Source organism: Penaeus monodon, chromosome 4 (assembly GCF_015228065.2).
Source record: "Penaeus monodon isolate SGIC_2016 chromosome 4, NSTDA_Pmon_1, whole genome shotgun sequence".
NCBI classification, from domain to species: Eukaryota; Metazoa; Arthropoda; class Malacostraca; order Decapoda; family Penaeidae; genus Penaeus; species Penaeus monodon.
The window spans coordinates 56,870,917-56,882,245 of record NC_051389.1 but is presented as its reverse complement, the minus strand read 5'-3'; positions in this window follow the sequence as shown (position 1 = coordinate 56,882,245).

The following is an 11,329-nucleotide window of genomic DNA, read 5'->3' as shown; positions in this document are numbered from 1 at the left end:
ATATCCGTAGTCTGATCAACAGCTGGTGTGATAAGTCATTTCTCAAATATTTTCAAGGTACATTTTGGGCTCTGCCGACGTCCGTGGGCCGTTATTAATCTCTTTTGATATATTGGTATTTTGGGCTCGACGCCCCCTGAATGATTAGCAGGCGATGATTTATTGAGATTCGTGATTGATCTGGTATTTTCTTTTGTCTGGAAGAAGCTGCTAAACGTCTTGACATACGGAGGAACAAGTGGTCTTTAGAATGCTCGCTCTCTCTCTCTCTCTCTCTCTCTCTCTCTCTCTCTCTCTCTCTCTCTCTCTCTCTCTCTCTCTCTCTCTCTCTCTCTCTCTCTCTCTCTCTCTCTTTTTTTCTCTCTCTCTTTTTCTCGTACACCCTCCATTCTCACCCTCGCTCAACCTCAAGGCCTCAATCACGCACGCGCGCATACGCACACGCACACGCACACGCACACACACACACACACACACACACACACACACACACACACACACACACACACACACACACACACACACACACACGAGCTCAAAATCCAAAAACCAAAAAAAAAAAAGACTTTTTTCCAGAAGAGAAGATTTATCGGTCTACAATTCCAGGCTTCCCCGTGTTATTTCGTGAACCATTTGGGTGAACAGCTGAACAGTTGTTTTTTCTTCACTTTTCCGTTTTCTCTTTCTCGTGCCGTCTTTCTCCTGCCCTTTGTTGTGGTCAGTTACTTTCGGTCGGGAGGTTGGAGGTGCAGGTGGAGGTGGATGTAGGTGGAAGGTGGAGGTGGATGTAGGTGGAAGGTGGATAAGTTGAAGGTGGAGGTCGAGGTGGAAGGTGAATAAGTTGGAGGTGGAGGTGAAAGTTTGAGGTCGAGGTGGAAAGTGGAGGTGAAGGAGGAAGATAGAGGTGGAGGTGGAGGTGGATAAGTTGGAGTTGGGAGGAGGAGGTAGAGATGTTGGAGTTGGGAGGTGGAGGTTGAGGAAGGACGAGCGAGAGATCGAGAGCAAAGGAAAGATTTAAAGACGAAGGAATGTATAGGATGTAGAACTTTCTACAGAAGGCAGGAGGAGGAGAGGAAGAAGAAACAGACGACGAAGCAGAATAAAAAGAAGACGAAGCAGAATAAAAAGAAGACGAAGCAGAATAACAAGAAGAACAAGAAAATGAAACAGAAGGAGGAGGAGGAGGAGGATGGAGAAGAGAACGTGTCTTGGGACTGTCTCGGAGGCGGTCAAGAGAGGAAATTTTGAGACATGATTGGAGGATGACATCTTTGGCCTCGACGCACGCCTCCCTAAGGGTTTTTCTGTCCTCTCTTTCCCTTTATTTGCAGTAATTCTTTGGGTTGGGGAGGTGTATGGGGAAGATGGAGGGAGGGGAGAGAGAGAGGGGGGGAAATGCCACTAAAAGTTTCCATGTCAATTTGTGTCCGTTTAAATTTTTCGGTAAATGTTTCCTGTTCCATTTCCCCTTACTCTTCCTCCTCCCCTTCCCTCCTTTCCTTTCCCCTTCACTCCTTTCCGCACCCCTCCCCTCCCCTCCCCTCCCCTCCCCTACTTACTTCCACTCGTCAAATGATCAGTCAGAACATTTTTTCATCCCCTTTCACGCTCTCTCTCTTCCCTCCACCCCCATCTCTCCCCACTCCTTCCCCTCCGTCCTCCCCCCCCTCTTACCTCCACCACACTTCCCCCGACCCCTTCACCTTCCCCTCCCATTTAACCCTCCCCCCTTCCCCTAACTTCCACTTCCCCCTTCCCCACCCCCTTCCTCTCCGATCTCCCCCTTCCCCTCCGACCTCCCCTTCCCCTTCTCCTTCCCCTCCCCCCATCCCCTTCCCCATCCCCCCATCCCCTTCCCCATCCCCCATCCCCCCATCCCTTCATCCGATTGGGGAGTTGTCGAGCGCGTGTGATTTTTAGAGGCTGAGCTGTGACGGCTGTATTATGTGACGGAGGGATAATATGTGCACGCCTGGTCACGGCTATTGGAAATCGAGGGATATTTTTTTTTCTTTCTTTTCTTTTGTTTCTGTAATTTCTGTCTATGTCTGTCTGTGTGTTTGTCTTTTTATCTCTCTTTCTTGCATTTTATTTCTATTTTTTGTCTTTCTTTTTCTCTCTCTCTTTCTCAGTTCCCTTCTCTCTTTCTTTCAGTCTCTCTCTCTCTTCTCTCTCTCTCTCTCTCTCTCTCTCTCTCTCTCTCTCTCTCTCTCCTCTCTCTCTCTCTCTCTCTCTCCCTCTCTCTCTCTCCTCTCCCTCTCCCCCCTCTCTCTCCTCTCTCTCCTCTCTCTCTCTCTCCTCTCTCTCTCTCTCTCTCTCCTCTCTCTCTCTCTCTCTCTCTCTCTCTCTCTCTCTCTCTCTTCCTCCTTCATTCTTCCTCCTTCTTCCTCTTTCTTTTTCCGCCTCACCCTTCCTCGAATCTCTTCCACAAAAAAAAAGAAAATCATTGGTATGTAAAGCAGGTTTGTTATTTAATCCCCGAGTGTGTGAAGAATGAATAATGAACTCTGAAGGCTTGGACGGAAGTCTGGATGGATGAGGAGGAGGAAGACGAAGGAAGGAAGGAAGGAAGGAAGGAAGAAGATCTCAAGATGGCGTTTCGAGACGTTTCGAGACGTTTCGAGACGTTTCGAGACAGATGGGCAGACAGAGGGGGTGATTGAGACGTCATCTCTTCTCGTATCTTTTGTCTTTTTGGGACTTGATGGCAAATACGGAGAAAATATATGTGTATGTATATATATATATATATATATATATATATATATATATATATATATATATATATATATATCTCTCTCTCTCTCTCTCTCTCTCTCTCTCTCTCCTGGTCCTCTCTCTCTCTCTCTCTCTCTCTCTCTCTCTCTCTCTCTCTCTCTCTCTCTCTCTCTCTCTCTCTCTCTCTCTCTCTCTCTCTCTGGGGAATTAGTGAACATACGGACATAATGTGCTTTTAGACACGTAGATACATGCATAGATACATATATACATTTAGACATCTACGTATATTGAGACGTACATGTTATTCAGCCTCTGTTCTTCCCTTACTGAGTTTCTATATTTAACTCATCGCTCGTTTCGCTTCCCACGAATATCATTCTAGTTCATATTTCATCATTTCATTTTCTCACCAAATACTCGCAACGCAACATGACGAGGAATGCTTTGAACTACAATACACATATTTTCCTCATACTGGTACACAATAACATGCTTCGTTATGGGTTGGACCAGCATAGTGCCTGAGGGTATGTTGTGGAATCGTGCCTGGGTCATGCATATACGAAGAGGGGGGGGAGGGGGGGTATTTCGGGGGAAGGGGGAGGGGATATCTCGGGGGAAGGGGAAGGGGTATCTCGGGGGAAGGGGGAGGGGGGTATCTCGGGGGAAAGGGGAGGGGTATCTAGGGGGAAAGGGCAGGGGGTATCTCGGGGGAAGGGGGAGGTGGTATCGCTGGTTGTATATAGTATGTATATGTGTTTGTGGATGACGGTGGGTTTCGTTAAGGAAAGGGTGAAAGGAGAGAGAAAGGGAGAAAAGAGAGATAGATAAAAAGTAGCAGAAATAGAGGCTGGTGTATAGATAGACGAGCAGGAATACGGATGACAGTCGCATCAGTGAAAAGTATATACGAAAAAGTCTGTAAAGAAAGGAAATAGAAGAAGTGAAAGGAGAGGGGGAGGGGGGGAAATCATGATTGCGCATCATCAACTAATCGATTCCTGATCAAAGAGCGACGGAGGGTTTGGCCAGCTTCTCTCATTCCAGTTTAGCCGGAAGCACTATTAATTCGCTCATACCCTAATCCCCTCTTTCCCCTTTCCTCCCCATCCCCCACCCTCTCTTTCCCCTTTCCTCCCCATCCCCCACCCTCTTTCCCCTTTCCTCCAAAGCTCACACCCTCTCTTTCCCCTTTCCTCCCCATCCCCCACCTCTCTTCCCTTTCCTCCCCATCCCACCCTCTCTTCCCTCCTACTACCCACCTCTCTTATGAAAGCTTAGTTGGGTTTCCCACGCTTCATTATTACCTCTCTGTTGCTTCCTGTTTACGTAAACTTTTATTAGTGTGTTTGCCATTGTTACAGGATAGGGGGATTGTGGTGGGAGGGAGGGGAAGGGAGGGGAAATTGGGGAGGTTAATAGAGAGAGTGAGATGGTAGAAAGAAAGGTGGAAGAAGGGAGAGAAGAGGAGATATGGAGGGAGACAGATGATCGAAGAAGAGAGAAAGAGAGGGAGAAAGAGAGAGAAAGAGGAAAAGATAAAGAAGATGAAAGATAGAAAGAAAAAGAAAAAGGAGAAAAGATAGAGAAAGAGGAAAAGACAAAAAAAAGAGCAAAAAACGAAAGAGAGAAAGAGAAAGACGATCAGAAAGAGAGAGAGATTAAAAGGAAAAGACGAAAAAAGTAAAAAACGAAAGAGAGAAAGAGAAAGACAAGCAGAAAGAAAGAGATAGAGATGTTGAGAGGAAAAGTAAAAAAGAGAGAGAGAGAGAGAGAGAGAGAGAGAGAGAGAGAGAGAGAGAGAGAGAGAGAGAGAGAGAGAGAGAGAGAGAGAGAGAGAGAGAGAGAGACAAGCAGAAAGGAAGAGATAGAGATGTTAAAAAGAAAAGTAAAAAAACAACTACAACAAAAGAGAGAAAGAGAGGAGAGATAGACGAGAGGAAATTGGCCAGAGGCTCGGCATCAGAGCGAACGAAGGCCTGGCTTGCCTAGGTGTGTTGTTTACTACTAATATCGAAGACAGGTGTCAGGAACCGCCTCCCTCTGTAGCTGCGGCAGGAGGGAGCTTGGGAGACGGGTGGGAGAGACAAGGGGGAGGGAGGGGGGGGAGGCATAAGAATCTTGGAGCAAAAAGAAGAGAAGATTAATCTGAAGATGTTCGAGCGTGAGGGAAAAAATGGGAGGATTTGTGATTTTTTTTTTTTTCCTTTTTTTTATCATTATGTTGATATTATTCTTACTGGTGTTAATGTTATTTTTTTTTTACATGTTACTTTATACATTTTCAATACACCCATTAGCCTTATGCAATTTTTACCGCTACGATTCCCACACCAAATAGAACATTTTCGTATTTTTATTCCGAAAACGTATCAGCGAGGAATTAACCAAAAAAAAAGAAAAAAGAAAAAAAAAATATATATATATATATATTTTTTTATAAAGATCGTAAAGTTAATTTCGTTTCTCATTTGACCATGAAATGATATGATTGTGTCGCGGGATCGCCTTAACGAGGTTGGCGTGTGATGAGGGAGCTTGAAGTTTGATGTCTGAGTGAGGAGGGTTTCAGAATCTCTAACCTCCGGGATTTGAAGTTTTACAGAGTTTCTACAATTTGACGAAAGTGAAGGAATGAGTTTTAAGAAGTTTTATTGACTGTAGTGTCAAGTTTTTTCATCTCGGATTTTTTTTTTTTTTTTTTTCCCTGCGCGTCTTTACTTGAAGCCTTCAAACTTCAAGTCCCTGTTTCATTTACATTTGTGAGTGCTTTGTGTATGGGATTGGGGAAGTATGTGGAGATACACGTACGCGTACGTACACGCACACGCACACACACGCACACGCACACGCACACGCACACGCACACGCACACGCACACGCACACGCACACGCACACACACACACACACACACACACACACACACACATACACACAATCACACAAACAGACAAACAAAACAAGCGCATCTTGCAGAATGTACCCGGCGATATGTGTTGTGTTATCATTGATCGGTTTTAGCATGTGATTTTTAGATCCCCATTCACCACACGCGAAACCACTAACAAAATAAACGTAAATCACGAACTAATGCGATTCCCTCTCTCCCTTCCCCCCACTATCCTGTCCTCACGCCCCACACCCCCACTTTAGCCTTACCCCACCTCACCCCAACACTCTCCTTCGCCCCCCACACTCTTACCCCTACAACCTAACTCCAACATTAGCCTACCCTCACTTCCACACCTTCACCCTCACCCTCACCCGCACCCTTACCCTTTACCTTCACCCTTTACCTCTCACCCCCACCCCCACTCCAAATTACCTCCACTCACCCTTTCACTCTCACCCCCCCCATCCAATCTCCCCACCCTCACTCCCGGCACCCCCCCTACCGAGCCGACGAGATTCGGGCCGGGAGTAAATCCGTGACGGACGCCCTCTCGCGGTGTGATTATGTCATAGCGAGGGTGCAGTGACTACAGCGCCTCCCGCGGAATGTTCGTGAAGTATGACAGGATAATGACACCCCGTCACTGACATCACTTGGGGGGTGAGTCATCGGCGGGGTGCCCCGGGCGAGGGAGTCACCCCGGGGAGAAGGAGGACGGAGGGGGGGGGGGAGTTTTGGGGAAGGGAATGGGAGGGAATCTGATGGAGGAGAGGGAGGGAAGATGGCCAGTAGGAGGGCAGGGATGGGAATGCTTGAGAGAGAAGGGAGGGAAGATGAGCAGTTGGAGGGAAGGAATTAGAGGGTGCCGGAGGGAGGGCCAGGAGGAGTAGGAGGGAAGGGGATGCCCTGGGATGATTGGGAAAGGAGGGGTTGCTTCAGGGTGACTGGGGGGGGGGTTGTCTCAGGGGATTGAGAGGGAGAGAAGTTGTCTCAGGGTGATTAGGAGTGAACGGGTTGCCTCAGGGTGATTGGGAGGGAGAGAAGAGGTTGTCTCAGGGTGATTGGGAGGGAGAGAAGAGGTTGCCCCAGGGTGATTGGGAGGGAGAGAAGAGGTTGTCTCAGGGTGATTGGGAAACTCGCGAGAGGTTGCCTCAGGGTGATTTTGAAACTCGCGGGGCTATTCGCAAGGATATCGGCTGCCGCGGAGTGTGGTGGCCTTCATCCTGCCTGGGTTTCGGGGTTTGAATGGACGGCCCGACGGGTGCAATAGCGGGGATGAGCGGGTGATCGCTTGCCATACATAAGGGAGACGCGCCCGAGCTCTCCGTAATGCCCCGCTCTGTGCCAGATGGATATGCCCCTCGGCCTGCGTGGCACTGTGGGCGTCTGTACGGTTGCTTGTGTTCATGTTTGTGTTTTTTTTTATGTTTGTGTGCTTGTCTGTTTGTTAGAGATGTTTGTTAGGGGCAGTTTTGGATAGCATGGATGTATAATAATAGGCAAACTTTTTTTTTTTTTCCTAGGGTGTCATTTTTCTCGGGTAATTTTCGAAGCCTCTTGTCATATTTTCAATGGTGACGTCAGCAAGTCACAAACGACCCCGCCCCCGCCCCCTCCCCCTTACTCGACCGCGTTAGGAGGAGCAGTGGGCGTTGAAGGGGGAGCAGTGGGCGTTGAAGGGGGAGCAGTGGGCGTTGAAGGGGGAGCAGTGGGCGTTGAAGGGGGAGCAGTGGGCGTTGAAGGGGGAGATTTAAGGGGAAGGCAAGAGGAAGGGTTTCCTTGGTTATTGTGTTTGGGGATAATTTCCTGCCGGGCGGAGATGACGCATTGGTCTTCGAGCGGGATTTAGGCCTACGCGCCCATGTCTGCACACGCCCTCTCCTCTCCCAAAAGCGGGGGAGACGGAGGAGGGGGGGGGGGCTGAGTGGAGCTTGTTCGAGGTGTTGAAAATATGGATTTATTTATTTATTTCATTATTTATTTATTTATTATTATTATTATTATTATTATTATTATTATTATTATTATCATTTTTGTTGTTGTTGTTGTTGTTGTTGTGTGTGTGTGTGTGTGTGTGCGTGTGTGTGTGTGTGTGTGTGTAAAATGTATGCTATCTCAGCGCCTCCAAACCCCCTGTCTTCATTAGCGCCCTAACCTCCTTTCTTGAGCCATCCTGTACTTCACTTTTCCATTCTGTGAAATCCTTGTCCCTCCTTTCTCCACTTGCTCTCCTAGCTCTCTGTTCTATAACTCCCTATGCTCCCTTTCTGCATCTTCTCCCTGATCACCCTTTCTCCAGCTTCTCCATACCCTGCCTTTCGCCATCCTCCCTATAAATCCCATTTCTCCTCTTCCCTATGCCACCTTTCTGCACCCTCCCCTTAAACGACTTTTCCGAGCCTTCCTTCTCCCCCTTTTTCGCCACCCTTCCCTTAACACCCCTTTCTCTACCCTACTCTTAACCCTTGTTTCTCCACCCTTCCCTTAACACCCCTTTCTCTACCCTACCTACCCTCTACCCTTCTCCCTCCCTTAACCCATATTCCCCACTTCTCCACTCCCCCTACCTCCCTCTTTTCTCCACCTTCCTCTTATCCCTTCATTCTCTAACCCCCTTCCCCCCTCCCCCATCCTGCCCTTTTCCCTGGCTGTTCCAAGTTCTGGAGATCGATGACTCTCGCCATGGCTCGCTGGGAGATCCTACCTTTTTCCTCCACGTGTGTAAAGGGCGTCTCCACACGCACCGTCGCCGTCGCCTTCCTGTTCCTGCCGAAGGTGGTGGAGGGAAGGGCGTAAGAGAAGGAAGGGGAGGATGGAGAGGAGGGAGGAAGGAAGAGGAGGGAGGGAGGAGGGAAGAGGAGGAAGGAGGGAAGAAGAGGGAGGAGGAGGAAGTAGAGGGTGGGGGAAGGGAAGAGGGAGTAAGGGGAGGAAGAGGGAGTAAGGGGAGAAAGGATGGAGGGAGAGGAAAAAGATGGAGGAGGGTAGCAGAAGGAGAATTAATAAGGAAGCGGAGTGGAGTAGAGAGACTTGGGAGGTGGAAGAGAGAAGATAAAAAGAAAGAAAGAAGGAAACGGGGAAGGAAAAAAAATATGAGGAGAGGAAGGAGGCCAAAAGATGAAGGAATGAAGAAAGGGGAGAGAGGGAGAGGGAAGGGGGAGAGAGGAAGAATAAGAAAGAAGAGGAAAGATCGGGGGTGGGGGGGGGGGGACTTCCCGGGCGGAGTGGAACAGGCACGCAGATACACTCACGCAATCTGATGCACGCATATGCAAGGATCCAGCTGAAGGGAGGGGGCGAGGAGGAGTGAGGGGAAGGGGAAGGAAGGGGAAAGGGGAGGGGAAGAGGAGAGGGGGAAAGGGGAGGGGAAGGGGGGAGGGGGGAGGGGATGGCGTGTCTGCACACAGGGACCCGAGGCGATGGTCGGGATTCACGCCATGGTCTTTCTTCTCTCTGACCTCGGGTGTTTTTGTTGTTGCTTTTGCATTGTGTCTTTGCTCCTCCTCCGTTTCATTTTTTTTTTCTTTTTTGGAATTATATATATGTATATTTATTTATCTGTTTATTTATTTATGTATGTATGTATTTATTTCTTTGTCTATTTCTGTTTACAGTTGACATAAACACAAATACACATAATATTGCACATGCACTCTTAAATACCTGAACACTTACATTCTTGTATCTGCGTGTGTGTCTGTATGTGTGTGTTCCTCTGTGTTTTTCTTTGGTTCTTTTTTTTTCTTTTTTTTTTCTTTCTCTCCGAGTCTCTCTTCAGTTTAATTTCTTTTTACGACCCAGCGTAACATCGGTAGCTGATTACGGTTTCTTTTTTTTTCTTCTCTCTCTCTCTCTCTCTTCTCCTCTCTCTCTCTTCTCTCTCTCTCTCTTCTCTCTCCCCCTCTCTTATCTCTCCCCTCTCTTCCTCTCTCTCTTCCTCTCCTTCTCTCCTCTCTCTCTTCTCCTCTCCTCTCTCTCCTCTCTCTCTTCCTCTCTCCTCCTCCTCCCCTCTTCTCTCTCTCCCCTCTTCCTTCTTCCCCTCTTCCCTCTTCCCTCTTCCTTCTTCCCCTCTTCCCTCTCCCCATTCGACCTTGTTCCTCTCGTCGTTTTCGGTCTCATGCTCAACTGCACACACTTTTTCCCTTTTTCTGTCTGCCTCTACACTTTTATATGCTCTCTCTCTCTCTCTCTCTCTCTCTCTCTCTCTCTCTCTCTCTCTCTCTCTCTTATATTTATTATAATATAAATATATATAATATATAATAATAATATATATATATATATATATTATATATATATATATATTATATATATATATAACACCACACCCACACACCACACACACAAACCCCACACAACACACACACACACACATATATATCTATAATTATATATATATATTATATTTGATATTATATATATTAATTAATATATACCCACAACACATCACATCTTTTGAGAGCATTCCTCATCCCCTCATGTGATGTGTGTTCCCGACTTCCCTCCCCTCTCTTCTCTTCCCCTTACGTCCGCTCTTTTCTCCCCTTCCCTCCTTCCTCCTTTTCCTCCTTTTCCTTCCTCCTCCTCTCCTCCTCCCTTCCTCCTCCCTCTCTTCTTCCTCCTCCTCCTCCTCCTCCTCCTCCTCCTCCCCCTCCTCCTCCTCCTCCTCTTCCTCCACTACTCTCATATCCCTTTTTCTCATCATTTCATTTGTTTGTTTGTTTTCTCGTTGTTATTTTATGCATCCAGATTTTTTTTATTTTTTTTTTATTTTTTTTTTCTTTTACGTTTTTTTTTTCATGTTTCGTTCTTCTTTTGTTCCATCCTCTCTTGAACTGTTCGCTCTTTCCCCCCGCTGCCTATTTTTACCGTTATGCTCCTCTCTTTTGTTATATTTTCCTTTTTCTGCCGTCATTCCAAAAGCTTTCTCCTCTTCCTCTCTGTTTCTCCTTTTCTCCTCTTCTATTTTTCTTTCCTTCTCTTCCCTCTCCTTCACGCTAGTCTCTTTTGGCCTTCCGCCTTTCGTTCCTCTCGTGTTTTTTTTTTTTTTTCTCTCTCTCTCTCTATTCACTCTTTTCTTTGTTTCTTGTTCCCGCTTTTCTCTATTTCTCTTCTCCCGTCCTTTCTCCCTTTCACGTTTTGTCTCCCCCGTGCATTATCTTTGCCTTCTCATCTTTCTCCTTCCTTCCTTCTCTTTTTCATTCCTATTGCTTCACACCCTTTATTATAATATCCTATCTCCCCTTCCTCCCTTTATTCTTGTTTTCCCCGTTTTTTCAAACCTGTTATTATTCTCTCTTCTACTTTCACCCTTCTTCTTATCCGTTCATACACTCTTTATAACATTCTCTTCTTTCCCCCCTCTTCCCTCCTCCCGTTCTTCCTCCCCCGCTTTCATTCCTCTTTCATCCACACCTTTCATACCACTCTCTTTTCCCCCCGCACTTTCATTCCCCTTTCATTCACAACCCTTTATAACCCTTTCTTCTCGCCCCCCCCACTTTCATTCCCCTTTCACCCTCTCTTCTTTGCACCCTTCCCCCTCCCTCTCCCCTCTCCCCTCTCCCTCTCCCTCTCCCTCTCCCTCTCCCCCCTCCCCCCTCCCCCCTTTCGGGCTCCGGGGGCAAGAGAGAGCGGAGCGTTGGTGGCGGTGCCGTGCCTCGGAGCGAACCCTCACGCGCCGGGCCCCTGTGTCGCATTTCATTACTTTATAATTA